The sequence below is a fragment of the Lampetra fluviatilis genome, chromosome 2 (assembly GCF_964198595.1).
Source record: "Lampetra fluviatilis chromosome 2, kcLamFluv1.1, whole genome shotgun sequence".
NCBI classification, from domain to species: domain Eukaryota; kingdom Metazoa; phylum Chordata; class Hyperoartia; order Petromyzontiformes; family Petromyzontidae; genus Lampetra; species Lampetra fluviatilis.
This window is the reverse complement of record NC_136276.1, coordinates 10,448,963-10,465,931: the sequence shown is the minus strand read 5'-3', so window position 1 is coordinate 10,465,931 and position 16,969 is coordinate 10,448,963. Positions and strand designations below refer to the sequence as shown.

The 16,969-nt window shown below is 41.4% G+C and overlaps 1 protein-coding gene across 3 annotated transcripts in view; it reads right to left on the bottom strand.

Annotated features, from left to right (window-relative positions):
- The window catches only part of LOC144942254 (acid-sensing ion channel 1-like), a 201,265-nt gene extending 193,683 nt beyond the window's left edge, over nucleotides 1-7,582 (bottom strand). For all 3 annotated transcript variants that reach the window (XM_078869027.1, XM_078869009.1, XM_078869018.1), the window contains exon 1: nucleotides 7,406-7,582. The gene's annotated coding sequence lies outside the window, so the exon portion shown is untranslated. The remainder of the gene's footprint in view (nucleotides 1-7,405) is intronic.
- Between the last annotated feature and the right edge of the window lie 9,387 nt (nucleotides 7,583-16,969).

Below are 16,969 nucleotides of genomic sequence, written 5' to 3'. Positions count from 1 at the left end.
AAAATACCACAAATTGATAACAAAAAACTGGTAAACACAACACAATATATACCTAAGGCAATTATTGAAGACTACCATGATTAAATTGAAGAGATGCAGAGGCAAGTAAGTTTATGGTGGCAGTGTGTTTTGGAAAACTTCATTTAACAATGAAAAGCAAAGATGCCAATGCGCCTAAAGAATGCAGTTTTCAATCAGTGCATATGAACTACTGTGGCATGGATAAAACAAGAGACAATTGACATAAAAAAAACATTGAACTAAAGCTGAAAAGAAGTATGGAGCGAGGCGTGTTTGGAATGACACTGAGACGTAAAATTTTACTCGCGGATCACAAACAAACACATTAGGGACATCGTGATGACTTGTAAAAAAATAAGTGGACTAGGGCAGGACACACATTGCGAGAAGGGAAGACGGTGGAAGTGATGACGCTTGCTGATGGAATGACAACCGGAAGAAGTAAACACCCCGAGAGGAAGACCAGGAAGATGGCCTGGTGAGTTCGGCCTCGTGTGCAAGAGCGAGATATGGATTCTGGGCGCTGTCATCGGGAAGCCTTTATCCGAAAGGACCTAAAGCCTACTTCAATATAAGTTTTAAAAAAGTGGTCTTGAGGTGCGAGTCATAAATCACACCAAAAAGGTCTAACTAGAATGTTGGATATCTACATCCATTATGTGTAACGGTATACCGGTCTACAGCATACAGTTCATATAATATGTCGCTTACTTGACAGTATATTGTCGTGAAATTGTATTTGAAATAACAAAAAATAAGTATCATCTTAGAATGTTTAGGGGGGAAAAAAATAGTCAGGAATTCATTTTCATAGCCAGGAGGCTAATGGCTTATTTCCTTGTTTTGTGAAACAATTCATTATTACCACATGTACTTTAATTTCAAGATGAAGGTGAAAATTCACATACACAAATAACTAAGCATATGGGGTGAATGGAATGCTACACTACACAGAATATACAGTAGTTATATATTCTGTTATATATTTTGTCCCAGTCTAGTGAACCGTCACCTGCACCACATTCTCTAATTGGTAATCTGCCTTGTGCGGGTGCTTATCTAGGTGAGGCCAAAGCACTTCCTAAGTGAACCCAAAAAATCCTGTGACCTGTTCTGAGTTGGTCATCAAACGAGATGTGCAACGAGATTGGCGGGCAAGTGGTCCCCAATTAAAAGGTCACACAGCCTGTGCAGACCATGCTCGACCTATCACGGAGCAACGGCTGCATCTGCCAAGATGACATCACCACCTCGCACTGCCTATGCGCCACACCGGGATAGCCACGTGGCACACGCCCGTAATCCGGCAATGTGGAGGCGAGGGTTGATGGATAGCATAATGTTTCGATTTAAAGCTTCTTTCGTGACTGCAGGGATTCATCTTCTTGGTTCTTTCGGTAAAGTCACGTAGAAGGGAAATAATAAAAATAAAACACAATAAAATACAATTCTCACGACGTTTCGGCCACAACGCAAGCAGCCGTCCTCTCAGGTGAAGAACAGGTCTGTCGGAAAGACAGCGTCTGAATGTACATGACTGTTCTTCACCTGAGGACGGCTGCTTGCGTTGTGGCCGAAACGTCGTGAAAATTGTATTTTATTATGTTTTATTTTTATTATTTCCCTTCTACGTGACTTTACCGAAAGAACCAAGAAGATAGCATAACGTTGTGAAACTCCTTTCCTGTGGGCGTCGAGGTGCTCTACCCTAACTTACTCTTTGGTTATTTCGGTAAAGTCACGTAGAAATAGAAAACAATAAATTAAATAATAGCATACGACGTTTCGATTGCAACACAAGCAATCATCATCAGGTACAAATGCAAGAGAAAACAAAACCTAAACTTAGAAATATAATGTAATACAACACAGATAAACGGCTAACATCATGTTAGCCAACTATCTGTGTTGTATTACATTACATTTGTACCTGATGATGATTGCTTGTGTTGCAATCGAAACGTCGTATGCTAGTATTTAATTTATTATTTTCTCTTTCTACGTGACTTCACCGAAAGAACCAAAGAGTAATTCCTACCCTGGCTTGTCACGAGAAAGTAGAACAGCAAAAATTTGGACTCCACCTGTTCCTTATGTATGGGATAGAGTGTTGCCCCTTCGGACACGTCAGTTTTATCCAGGTGCTCTGGTTTCTTCCCACATGTAAATACTCATTATTTATATTCTTGGTTCTTTCGGTAAAGTCACGTAGAAGGGAAATAATAAAATAATATTAATATAAAACAAGAAAAATTCTCACGACGTTTCGACTGCAACACAGGCAATCATCATCAGGTGTGAAATCCACAGAAAGACTTTACCGAAATAACCAAGAATATGAATCCCTGCAGTCACGAAAGCTTTAAATAAAAATATTACTCATTATTTGTCTGAAAATATCTTAATATATATGGGACCACAGAGCTTGGGTAATTGTTGGTACCGGTTCACCGCCTGGCTGCCTTTCCCACTTGTCTGTGGTACCTCGCGCCCCCCGAGTCATTCTCCGGGACTGAGCAAATACGAAGCGCATTGCACGTTGACATAGGATATTGCCTCTTTCAGGGAAGCTAGGGATCGCACACACAGTTATCTTGCATGCATTATTTTTGTTCTATTTGATTATAAATGAACATTTCTAATTAATGTTAGCTTTTGTAACTATGTACAAAAGCCCACTTAAGACATTCTAAAAAAAGAACAGCAAATCATGACCACCGTTCAATGTGTCGTACGTGTCTTGAACACAACAAGAGGAGACACTGAATGTCAAATATTGTTTTAATATGCCATTCTTTAGTCATGTACTATATTGCACGTCATATCAAAATGCCATCACACTTGTGTCATGAAGGTAGAAAGATGATGGTATTTTACTGAATATACTGGAGGCTCCAACAATGGAAGGCAAGACAGAACGTTCATATTCTTGGATCTTTCGGTAAAGTCACGTAGAAGGGAAATAATGAAAATAAAACATAATAAAATTCTCACGACGTTTCGGCCACAACACAAGCAGCCGTCACGAAAGCTTTAAATCGAAACAGAACGTTCAGTTTCGGCGATGCACACGCTGCTAAGCTATATTTAGTTTAAGACATCTCTGTAGTCAAATACAGTTTAAAGTGATTTAAAATTCCTTGTAAAGATACACGCGATGTTGATTGATTAATTTGATATAAAATTACAAAGTAACATTTCCAAAATATGCTGCCTTGATTGTTTCACAGTTAATTTTAATGTTATTTATGAAGAGTTTTTTTCCCTTGGCTCTTGTAAAATACCATTTTGTTAAATGCAGAATTCAATTAATTCGAGGCTGACACAACATGGAGAGAGAAGCCCTCCAGTGTAGATATGCAGTGGGCTGAAACAATTATAATCAACTGTAGAATTATAGGAAACATAAATTGCTACCTTTAGTTTCATGTTTGTTGCAAATGTAATCAGAATTTATGATTCACCAATAACTCCATGAACTGGGAAAGAAGACCTTAATTGGAGTAAAGAACACTACAACTTAAACACACATTCAAAACTTATCCAATCAGTACAATGTTAGTGTTGGGTTAGTGTGACATGATGCAAATTGGCACCATGTTTTAAATTGCCCTGTTTTTGATCAAATAGGTCGTAACAATGTCTTGATTAATTGAAAAATGTTTGACTGATATCAACCAAAGTTCCTTATGAATCCAGATGTTTGTACAGCCTTCAGCTAAAAACGGATTTTATTTCAACGCAATATCATAGTCTATGAAATTCCAAATCAATGTTTCCGAAAGGCTATACTCACAAAAACAGCATGGAAGCAATAGAATGTGCTAGGTATTGAAGTGTGAATCACAGATATCTCTCTCCAGGCATGGTTACTCAAACAATGTGCCTACTGACCCATGTGCTAACAGGAAGCAAGAGGACCTCAAACGCACAAGGCATCAAACATTTAGGAACGCAATGCACGATATAGGGCATGCTTATTCATGCACCATGTCGTGTTTATGTTTTTTATACACGACAGATGCCCAAGCACACATTTGATACTGACAGAACAAAAATGTACCAATTAAAAATGTTCAAATAAGGATGCCTTCACTCGGTAGAGTATTACAATGAGGGAATGTAACTTATCTTGAGAAACGACACAACAACAACAAACATCCCCGGTATAGCCTTAACAAACTGTAGGATCAAGTGCTGTTGAGCATGTATGCATGTTGAACTTATTTTGCACCGTACGTAGCCAATAGTGGTAATCGGAGGTGCAGGGGAAGGACAACGAACTAAATACAAAAAGCAGTTCTAAAGAAATAATATGCATACGTTTAACTTCTTTCATAGGAGCACCTATGAAGGGCGTCATGGCACACGAAGGGGTGGGTGGCTATCACCATGGACGGCCGCACTTCTCTCCCTTATGGCAATGTTTACACACCGCACCAGGTACTTATTTCAGACTAAATCGACCTAGGAGAGACCCATTACCGGTTCACCGGTGTTCACCGTGAGTAGGAATCGAACACGGATCGGCGGGTTCGTAGCGCAGCGCGTTAACCGCTTCACCACCGCTCCCCACTTAAATTACACAATACCTACATATACACACTCAGGGTTAACATTTTAAACAATCTTCAATATAGGAATTCGGGAATGGTAATACATTTTACAATTCCACCATGTGCTCCAGACTATTTATTGAATTGCTGGAAAACGTTCGTACAAATATCTGATTTATTTTCACCATTTAATAAAGTTATATGCAAATTTCACATTTATAACCTGGGTTCATCTCATAAAAGTATTCCCTTGAAAATAATCAATTGTACTTTTTATGTGCATTTAAATCATAGATTGTTTTTTATTCTGTGGAAAAAACATAATGTGTTCTCAAATCATCCCTTCCAAGCTTAATGTATTTTGAGAATAGTTTGTGCAATAAAATTACTAAGTGAGTAAGACACAATAGGTGTTTGAACCACAAATTGTATGGATGCATGAGTGCTTTGCAATCTCATTACTCTCAAAGAGGGACAAACCGTACTGTATATCACGTCAGCTAATAGTCATCTCGCTAAATCTTGGAATATACAGATCATTTGGACGTGAAGGGCCACCTACAAGTAGACATCTTTATCTTCACGACTGTGCATTTGAGAAACTACAATGCTTGTAGAATGGAACTCAGTATGCACCTGTCACCAAAAATTTTGCTCAGGGTGGTCATATATCCACGGCTATTGCAAAAATATAAGTAATATTTTTTTTACATTTTTAATTAACAAATCCTTTTCATGGAGAGGCTGCCCATAATCCATTATCAAATATTTTTTCACGTCCTACCATAATAGCATAAACAATACCCCCTCTTTTCTATGGACCATGAGGCCAGAGCTAATCACCCATTTGAGCGAATACATTTGAAGGTATTTTTTCATTTTCATACATACTATTGATGTTTGAATCTGTGACAAAACCCATTTTGTGGTGTCTGCATCACTATAATACACATTAACAAATATAACACATACAGCACCTTATTGATGTACAACGACAACAACAACGAACAGCTCGTTTACTGATTGCAGTGGTTGTGTAACAAATTTGTGTTAAAATGTTCCCGTTCAAGTGCGCACACCCTATTCAAAGTGACAACAATCTTGACTTCGAGGTGCTGTGCTCAAATCTCAACATCCATAATCTTGTAATGCAAGAGCCACACTTTGAAAGCTCTACTCTTGTTACAGCGACAAACGTGTGTGTGTGTGACTCTTTCACACAGTGTTCATGTCAGTGTTAGTGGACATCAGTGTCTATGTCAGGTTACGCATCGTCAATGTTAAATAGCATAATCCGCACACGACCGTACACAATATATGGCCACGATATAGCTATCTTGGTAGGTTGCGAGGTTTAAATCCTGAGCAAGGTCAACTCGACCCACATATCCGCCGGGGTCTGCACCACTGAGTGGGGATTCAAGTGTTTTCCTGTGGAGAGACTGATCCCCGCTTTACGATTCTCGAGTTTCTGTTTACTGCTTCCGAACCATCAATGGATATGAGCTACAGCCAATGCTTGTTTGAGCATTGAACCACTGGTATTTTTGTTTAACATACAATATGTTGTGTAGTTACAATGCTAGAATTAATATTTAAAGACAACAATACAAGACAGATATCAGGCCATTGTCAAGCCACGGCCGAATGAAAGCCTCCCCAAAGCCGTGTCAGTAATGGGGGGTTGTTTGACCATACTTCACCGCGCTGATCAAATGCAGTTTGAAAAAAGGTTTTAAGATGTTATTTTATATAAACTATTTAATTCCCATCAAAATAGTTACTTGACACGTGCGTGTGTGTGTATATCTACGTTGAACTTATTTCACACAGTACGTAGCCAAACAGCCGAATGGCTCATAGGGCTATACCAAATAAATGAAAACTGAAACTGAAAACTGAACCGTGCTAATCTGCCTAAAAAAAGATAACCGATATATACTGCACTATCGTGGAGTGCGGTTATGCCCTTTGATCAGTTGTTCGTACGTCTTCATACAATTTATATGCACACCGGGAGCAAGGGTCAACGTGTTGAACAAAAACGCTTCGTGTTTCTTCTGACATTTGCGTGGCCCCTTTCCACTGACAGTGCGCAACCGGCGTGATGTTCTTCAAGAGGCCGGTGACCAAAGCAAAGATGACACGACAGTGGTGGACAAATGGAACTCTCGCGCAGGAAAGAAGCGACCCTGTGCCCACAGGTACGGTGGCACGGAGTGCAACTCGCATGCATTATTCAACACATAGCAGTCCCTTTCAGATTACTCTCACGCAGGTGGGCACGTACTCATTGGGAACATTTGTTGCCCTTGAGAGGAGAAAAAGACACAACTGCGTGAATATGTAACGGTTCCTACACGTGGCTCGCATCAAGCTCGCGGTGTATCAAGTAAAGTACGCGCAGATGGCATTAAATACAACCTGAGCCCGCCTAGTTTTTATACTCTGTCTTGGTAATGTAAAGATGTGCGCACAGAAAAAGACACGTCTTAAATCGTCCCTTTGTATCCAAATAACTACACTCCGCATACCTCCTGTAATAGATGTTCACACAATCACGAGCCGGACAAGGAGGTAACACTGATGGGAGTAACAACGAGCTCTGAGAAACCGCGCATGCAAAGTGCTGTCCAACAGCGGGCAGCTGAAGTGCGAACCATGACGCAGCATCTACTATTCACTCCCTTTTGTGGTTGATAACGCGCGCATCGACCACAACATACTCCTTTTACAAATCACGGAAAAGGGTTATTTTATACATATACACACACGTAAAAAAAAAATATATGCATGCATAAGAAATGCACGCTCCTCCGCATACGTACAAGGATATGGGGGCAGAATCCCGGAGACTTGCGCTGTGCGGAACAGTTTGCGAGCTTCCCCCGGTCGGTGTGTGCAGCAGGCACCAGCGAGAACACGCAGCACGCCCGCACTCATTTGCCACCACACAGTGGATTAAGATCAATACCCGCCGGCAACCCCATCAGCATTCAACACCGCGCCACCCCCACAAAACCCTCCCCACATTTCTTCCCCCCCCCACGCCCCTCCCGTCCTCCCCTTGGGCTAACTGGGTCCTGCGCTGGCTCTCCAGAATCCAAAACAGCAACCAAAGCTGCGAGCGAGATATGGGATTTGCAGCGGCAGCGGCAGCTGCGGCGATGCTGCTCCCTGACCACACTGGCGTCGTGAACACACTGCGCACGTGCGCGTATGCCACCAAGTGTCGCTAGGAATACACGCACGCGACCGAGATCGAGAAGTCACCGTGGCCAAAGCCACTGATGCCACCACTGCACCTCTTTGCCAAACACTTTACAGCCTCTGTTAGATTCCGTAGCTGTTGCGCAGTAGACACGCGACCTCCAAGATCTGCCCGCACAAGATCCCACCAACTGCTCTTAGGTCATTCCTTTGATCACCGGACTCTTGGAGAACATTCTAAAGCATGTCTTGGTAACAGGCCCTCCTACACATCTTGTTCGCGATGTACCATTGACATTTTCTAGATTTATCATTGGTTCCCAGGCCTGTGATACAACTCCCACGTAGAAATCCCCACCGCACCGACCCCTTCAAATCATCTATTCACTCTCAGCTCACTATTGTTGCCAGTAAAGATAGAATACAATAGTGAAAATATGAGATTCTGTGTCCTTTGTGCCTGATAACCGAGACGTACGCAAAAAACCTTTACATTTCCATCATTTTTATATTGTTGTTCGTAAGAATACAAGCTATCAAAGGTTACCTGGCATATAATGAAAAATGAAAAAAATATATATATGCAGATGACACCCTACTCTTCTCCATTGATTCCAATGATGCCTCTGGATTCGAGAGGCTCTTGGAGTGCACCACCGCTCCGGCAGCAATGCTTATCAGCTCACGACATCTCCTTGAATGCTTCCAATCTAAACCACCCTGGTCGGCATCAGACATCATCTCACCATGTCCACGCTCCCTTTCACCACATCAAGATCCTGGGCGTCACTCTCAACTCCACCTCATCCTTCGTCAGCTAACCACAACAGATGTTCTAACTAACACCTCAGGGACCTGCGCAATCTACTTCCGACACACCCGGGGTTTTTTTTGCTTGCTATTCGAATGAACCACAGAATGAAGCTGGAATGCACCTGGAAGAGGCATACCTGGTTGTAACAGATCAGGACTAACTCGGGTTTTGAGCCATAGGCTTGATGGGGCCTGGAGCTCAAGGTGACAAAGCCAAACACGGTGGCGTGTAGTATAATATTGACTAGGCTCGATTATTGCAACTCACTATGCTACGGAACGTCTAAAAAAAAAAACATTACCAAGTTGCAGCGTGTACAACATTCTCTGGCATGTGTCGTGACGAGTACTGCAAGATCCGACTATGTCCGTCCAGTGCTCGCAGACCTGCATTTGCTTCTCGTCACTGACATTGCCAACACCCTTGCATGCAGCACAGTCAGATATCGCCTTCTTTAACTCGGTCCTTGTTCGTTCTCTTTATTTTAAAAGCGTGTTTTTTTCAAGAGTAAAGAATACAGGGGAAACATCAAAGGGAGGGCAAAATACTTACCAAGTCACCGCAACAAACTCCAAAGGTTGCAAAACATCTCGCCCGCATCGTCCGCGGAGCCTACCACTCTCGTCTGGATTCCCTCACCTCCCTCTGCTCCCTCCACTGGCGTCTCTATTGCCAGCAGGGTCCGATACAACATCGCTTCTACTTTCAGTAGTTAACTGCATCTTTCATCGGCTTCTGTCGCCACCGCACTACAGCTCATCTAAGAACTCTCCACAGTGTGACTCGCAACCCCCTCTCTATATCAAAGAACAAGACCATCAACCCACCAGGCGCCGTATCTCCTTGGCAACCCCACTTTCTGCAACGCCGTCCCACTGTACATTCACAGCATTCAATCTAAATCTCATCAGGAGAGACACTTAAGGCCCCCCTCTATCACCTGGCTTTTCGAGTAACGCTGAACTCAGTCACAGTTATTTGTCCGTGAAATATTGCGTGGAGAATAAATTATCATTGTAAATAAAGTAAAAGTTACACTGTCAATGCAATTGTTTGCCCTATACACACAATTAGCTGTTTGCCATTCAAAGTAACACAGATGGGATTGGTCATTGATATGAATAGGAAATACATAAATAATTATTGGTAAAACTCGGAATAAATTCAATCAATCTATATGTAGTGGGTTCACTTGAGAGACACACTTATTCATGAAGCAACACGTTTATTCTATGACCACAACGGGGTAACTACATAACCAGTAACCACAACGGGATAACTACATAACCGGTAGCCACCACACGGTAACTATATAAATCGGTCAGGTCAGTCGGCACACTGCCTGACCCATGATGCCGAGCACGAAGACCGGAGACCGAGGAGAAGCCGTAACACGGTGGGTTCCATTTCAGCAGACAGCCCCGATGCGGCCCCGGACCTCCCTTTTATGGCCCCCAGCGTGGCCTGGCTCCGCTCTCAGCCACGCCCCCTTCTGGACCTCACCAGAGGGTTCTGGGCCTACACCACGTGTCCCTTCTATCACCTTTGGCCAACAACCTTACCCTGTCCTGTCACGTGCCCGCGCCAGCCAACCGGGCTGCCACGTCCTCAGATGCCCCCTCTCTGCCAGCCACCAGAACCATGCTCCCCTAGGGACCCTTTCCATGACATAGCATACCCTGCTTGCAGAGAGGGCTAGTACACTCCCAGTTGCCCTCTATTATCAGTAACTGGCGCTCGGTGCCTGTGTGACCCATTATATATTACTACATGTATATTTAAAAAACTGTTCCAGGAGATATGTAATAAATCAAATACAGACTTCTAAAACCAAACAGCAACAAATTGAGTGCTTCACAGTAATGTCAAACAAAGGAAATCCATGCATGCTTGTTGCATGAAATGTTCGCTTCTAAAATGTAATGCATCATCGGACATCCAACACTCAACCGTCTGTGAGAGCATACATTTTATATCGAGTTCTTCTCAGCGTGCTGTGTACACAGTTTTTAAGCTTTCTGACCACAGACACAGCATTTATGAACCTACACAAATGGAACCTTTCTTGAGCAATGGATATCATTAAATGACACTTCTTGCTGGTTTTGTGCACGTCACATATGAAATGTGTTTGTTTAGGTTTGTGCTTGTCCTACATTTACGAAAGGCAACAGGTCTTAAACACAGAAGTATGCATTGTAAATTACTTCCAGTCCAGATTTCATAAGCTAAGCAGGAGGGTTGAGTTCGGATAGTGCTTGGATGGGTGACCACCAAGAATTATGCTAGGTTGGCATGAGTAACTGCAGGGCCATGTGGTGAGCAGCAGAGGGAGTGAATACAAATTGTCGTTTGTACTGTATTGTACTTTCTATTGCTTTTCGCGTGGGGAAGTATGGTCCAATAACTACCGCAACCTGCACCACGTGAGGAGGCCATCAACCAGCAGTGGATTGACATGACAGCTGTGCATGTATAAACGTATTCTTCAAGCACGAAACTGTCTTTAAATGTCCCTTAAGAATGACTAACCTTATTAGAGCGAACATTACCTGCAGTAGGGGACCACTCTGAACAAGAGCCCACTACGTGACGTGCTCGCGTGGTGGGAGATTCAACGCGACATGAGCGGATTTAAATAGAGTGGCGGTTTGTCCGCTCAGCGGAGGACGTAAATGCATATGGCTCTGGTATGATTAAATGAAACAATGTAGAACTCAATTTGAAGATAACAATGTAACGCAAACTAGACACATTTGACTGTATGACCATAAGAATGAATGGAAAACATATGCAAGATACCGTATATGCATATGCATATACCCCAACCCACAACAATTCAACGAGTTCTCACGATTCATGGAAACATTTTATTGAAAAATATGACATTTTTTACGTTGCTGAAATTTAGCAGCAGATAGTGGCCACTGGAATAATGTGATGCCATTACATAAAATGCAAATGGAAAAAAACATAGATTCTTATGTGATGCAATGCATGTATCGTGAGATTAATAATACAAATTAATCAGTGAATGAATGCATCTGTACGCCTTTACTGCCCATACGGACAATTTGATATGAACATATTTACCCTGCAAATATTTTTCAAATCTTGAATGTAAATGTGTAAGCATCAGTCAGTCTTGGTTTTAAGAAGAAAATGTATAAAAGGTTATGTTATGTTATCTGACGGCACTCCAAATGTCCAGGCCGTCAATGATTAAAGTTAGGGTTGGTTTTTTTATATTCGGGTCATGACATTTCAGCCTCTCATCTACTACTCCACATTATCATTCCACTCTAACCAGGGGTGGGGTTATTTATTTATTTAAGACTGTAGTTAATATGCATGAGGTTTTTGAATAAACATTACCACAAAACAAAGGTAATGCTGTCAGTGTGTTTAACTTTCCAGAGATAGGGTCCAAACTTCCAGTTTTCCGGCTTAATAGTGTTCAGACTTTAGAACTTTCCTTCTTTGTTCCTGGATACAGGAGCTTTGTTGAGCTGTGCTGCACAATCAAGGAGACACAGGTAAACGATTGTTTGCCTTCGCGTTGGTAGCATATCTGTTATGTTTAGTCACTTTAAGATGTTGTTCATGTTTTTGTTTTGTTGCGGTTGCACCCGAGTCAAGAGCCGCATGGCTCACAGGGCTATACCTAATAAATGGAAAAACTGAACTCATACGGTTTACTCGTATTCTTGTGTAAGGGAATTGAGTGTGCAGGTCCATACGGCGTACAGCCGTTTCAATACGGGCAAAAAAAAAGTCTATTTATTTGTGTTTCTCTCATGTGATGGGACTTTTTAGGACGAACATTGAGATTTATAAGGGCACAGGGTAACCAATAAAGTCGGAATTGGTCTGTAATAAGCTAGGCACTGATAAAGGGTTGACAGGTATGTGATCGTGACCAGATAGCTTAGTGATGAGCTTACTTTCAAAAGAGTCGTTTTTACTCACGCAGTGGTCCAATTCATGATCCCACTTAAGTATTTCTGCAGGATATGAGTAAAGCACACCATCTGCTATAAAGTGGACAGTTGAATACCTACAACTGTATTGTTGGTCAAGGTAGTATCACCCAAACTATAAATTTGAAAATAAATAATAATTCAATTGTATAATACATCATTCATGCATTTGCATCCTACAACGCTGCACATCAATTATCAAGTTCCATACACAGATAATACAAAAAGAAAACCCCACAACTTAGCAACTACTTAGCAAATAGCGATCTATTCCTTGTATAGATTGCGCAGGTATCATTGCTAAGGAAAAACTATATCTTGATACGCTCTTTCCTGGTAAAGGGAAATGAAAATTGAATGTCTAATTGCGATTTTTATTTTACCAACATGCATGCCATGTGAGTTTAACACCAGTAAAGTTATGCATACTTTGACGTTTCTTTTCGAGTAAAGTCGAATTACTTTTGTATTACAGTACGTTTCCCAAATCCCTCTGCCTCTTGTCGAACCTAGCAGTACGTGTGTACCATAATTCGTCCTTCGGCAGGCTGTGTATCGTGAGGGTAAGCGGGTGGGTACTCCCACCTCTTCTAGGATGTTTGTACACAATGAAAGAGTAGGCCAAATACCCTCCAGAAGGACTTACGAGAGCTCCCTCGAATAGAGACCCTACTTCCAGCAGTGTCGTGAGCAATCAATTGCAGGGCTGCACCTTTACGTAAAGAGCAATAATCAAAACCAACCCACTGTCAGTCACTGTTGATGTATTATAATCTTTAGACCTGTCACCATAGTACCCATCATTAAGGAAGGCAATGTTAGTGAAGGTGCTTTTGGAATTTTATTGGAGGGACCTGTCATACGGAAATTCTTATTCTTCATAAAGTTGGGTGATGACGATTGAATATATGTGTCCAGCCCAAGGTTGAGACCAAGACGTAAACAAACAGAAGTCTAGTCAGCCCTAATATATGATAACCAAAAGGAATTGTGGTAGATTTTGCTAACGGTCTTAATTACTGGGATCCCGACAGCATTGTTTAATGTATACATTTTGAGCATGCTGCCAGTAAATGGTTGGTCATTAATATTATGGGTACAGAGGTTGGCAGACATCAGCTTGATAAAATAGTATCCACTTTGTGCCATGCTCTGTTGCATTTTATAAACTGTTACATCATTAGCAATTAAATTATCAGTCACACTGCAGGTATACCACCTTAAAATATAATCATTTCAGACATAAAAAGCTACATTTAAATCAGCTTGGACAGCACCTAGATTTAAAAAAAATTACCAGAGAGGAAATATATAAATATCATGTCTCAACCAGATGTTTGGTTGTATGCTTTGTAGAGAATATATCTTTTTTGACTTAAAGGCTGCATAATCTAAAAGGGAACTGTAATGTTTGAAATATCCTTTCATCCATCTTTATTACAAAGGCCTTGTCTATTATATTCATATTATTTGGGTCTTTCGGTAAAGTCACGTAGATATAAATAAAAAATATCACGACGTTTCGATCGCAACGCAAGCAATTGTCATCAGGCAGAAGAAAGTATTATGCTTTCATAAAAGAAGGAAGTGACGGTGATGTATGGATGTATCAACGGCAATGGCCGTGACGACCTTCTGACATAAAACTTGACTTTGAGGGCGATTGCTGTACTGGAACTGTAATGGTGAGAAGACATCACTCGCTTGTCAGGCATCAGAATCAGAATCTTTATTTAGACTGGAGGAATCTGACGAGTTATGTCTGCCTGCTGAATGATCTGGCTCCGGCACACCCGGGTTTTTTTGCTTGCTATTCGAATGAACCGCAGAATGAAGCTGGAAGAGGCATACATGGTTGTAGCAGATCAGGACTAACTCGGGTTTTGAGCCATAGGCTTGATGGGGCCTGGAGCTCAAGGTGATAAATCCAAACACGGTGGCGTGTAGCATAATATTGACTAGGCTCGATTATTGCAATGCATTATGCTATGGAACGTCTGAAAAAAAACATTACCAAGTTGCAGCGTGTACAAAATTCTCTGGCATGTGTTGTGACGAGTACTGCAAGATCCGACTATGTCCGCCCAGTGCTCACAGACTTGCATTGGCTTCTGGTTGCCGAACTAATACATTATAAGGTCGCACTCATTCGAAATAAAGTGCTTGTCACAAATGAACCACAATACCTTGCTGATCTCGTCAAGGAGCATAAACCATTAGGCAAACTCCGGTAGTCCTCTCAGCTGCTTTTGGCTGACCATCAAACAAAGACGGTCACTGCATCGCGTGCTTTTAGATGCGCTTCTGCGGCCATCTGGAACGCTCTTCCTTCCAATATAAAAAAGCCACTGGAGTTATCCACTTTTAAATCTAGATTGAAAACTCGTTTCTTTTTCAGTGTTTTTTGTGTTTAGTTTGTTATCCTTCCCCTGCACCTCCTATTAGCACGGTTGGCTACGTACGGTGCAAAATAAGTTCAACATACATACATACAAGGTCGATTGTTGTGGAAGTCGCGATGACCCACCACCGGTCCACACGCACTATTTGTCGAAACAAAAGAAGAAAACATCTGAAAACTATATACAGGTTTATAGAGTCCCTTGCCTGGCCTTCATAATTCAAAATATAATATTTATTCATTGAAGGTTAAAAATTACACAAACACATCAGCGACTTTTTCCAGCATGAAAGTGTAAAAAAGCAATAAATAATTAAATGCATCCGAGTGTGTTTTTGAACATCAAAGATACGTGTATTATTTCCATGGGATGCCCCATCATATATGGATGCCAAAATAGTTTATTTATTTGACATAAATGCCCTAAGGAAAAAGCCCCTACAATATAGTGGCAGATCTTATAGTTTTTTCCTGAACCAGACGATTACCATAAAGAGGCCTCTAACTGAAGACATTGCAGTACAGTGTTTGTTGATGGATGGTCAAGAAAGGGCATATGGTACCAGGATTAAAAGAACAATGCATACATGTTAGACATGGAAATTAAACTGGCTCTTTGCTACACGTTTGTACAGCACACCAACCTATTGTGCAACATTTAGAAACTCTGAAAGCCAAAATGACGTGAATGTTGAATGTTGCAATGATGAAGTTCTGTGTCTCTGGAATTCCATTACCATGGAGTTGGCTATGTATAGTATATACTAGGGTTGGCTTAACTATGGCTCAATCAGAAGTTAAAGTGCGGCTCAAACCAGACATGAATACTCCCAGGGCGCTCCTGCAGATTTCTAAATTTCAAAACAAATCCACAACTAGTCAGCATGAGTTATCCTGGTCGTGTGTCCACCCCATGTGACCCGAGATGCACGTGTACACGAGTGTGTCTGCTTTGTGGCTTTCTGCCATATGAAGTGTTTGGTATGTGGCTCAGAGTCAGGAAGTTTGGCCACCCATGGTATTTACTATGGTAGCCAAGGCCTAGGATGCCTGTCCTCACGAAAGCTCCACAACCAGGAAATACTTTACAGTCGGGAAATGTCTACGTGTGTGATTTCTGCTTTGATGCCATCAACAACAATGTATCATTGTCATTGGTTGCATCAATGTGAAACTAATAACATTCACAACCTTACCCTGCTCACGGAAAGCTTGTGAATGGCTCCACCACACGCTACTTACTCTCAGGTTCAGGGATTGCAGTTAGACGCCAAGTTTTCCATTCTCAGCTCTTTTTCTCAGTAACGGCTCGATTTTCTGTAAGACACCCGTTTTCCTGCAGCCCAAGGCATAAAACTGGAGCATTCATAAAATACACCTCTCCCTAAATCCCTATTGTCATAAATACTGGATCTGCTTCGACTACAGCACACATGTGTATAAATGGGCACCAAGTTATAGGTGTGAACAAATAGAAATTGAACGAAGAGTATTTTAGTCCTATTATGTTTATTGTTAGTCTTCTTGGTGCCTGCTGTGAGTATACTCGGGTCTAATCTTAACTGTAATACCAAATGCACATGGGATTTTATTTTTAAAAGGTAAGATTGGCATGCATCACATGACAATCTTAGCTCGTGAACTAATCACATCCTGTTGGGAATTTTTATTCCAAAAAATTCGTCAAATGCTAGTTATAATGTATGAAATGCAGTGTTGCATTTCAAGACCATCTTTAATTATATTTTAATTTGTGGGAACATTTATGGGCATGTGTGACAACGTAAAACCGAACAAAATGTGTCCGTATATTAAGCCCCGGTTATAAAACCAACCATATTTTTGCATTGGCAGCAAATACCTGATTAACCAAGATTAATAGATATGTAATACATAGGTAATGATCTTTTCAGTGCACTTTGTTATCCGTAAATCGATGTACCAAACAACTTTGTACATCCCTTTTATCAAGTAACTGCTGGATGAG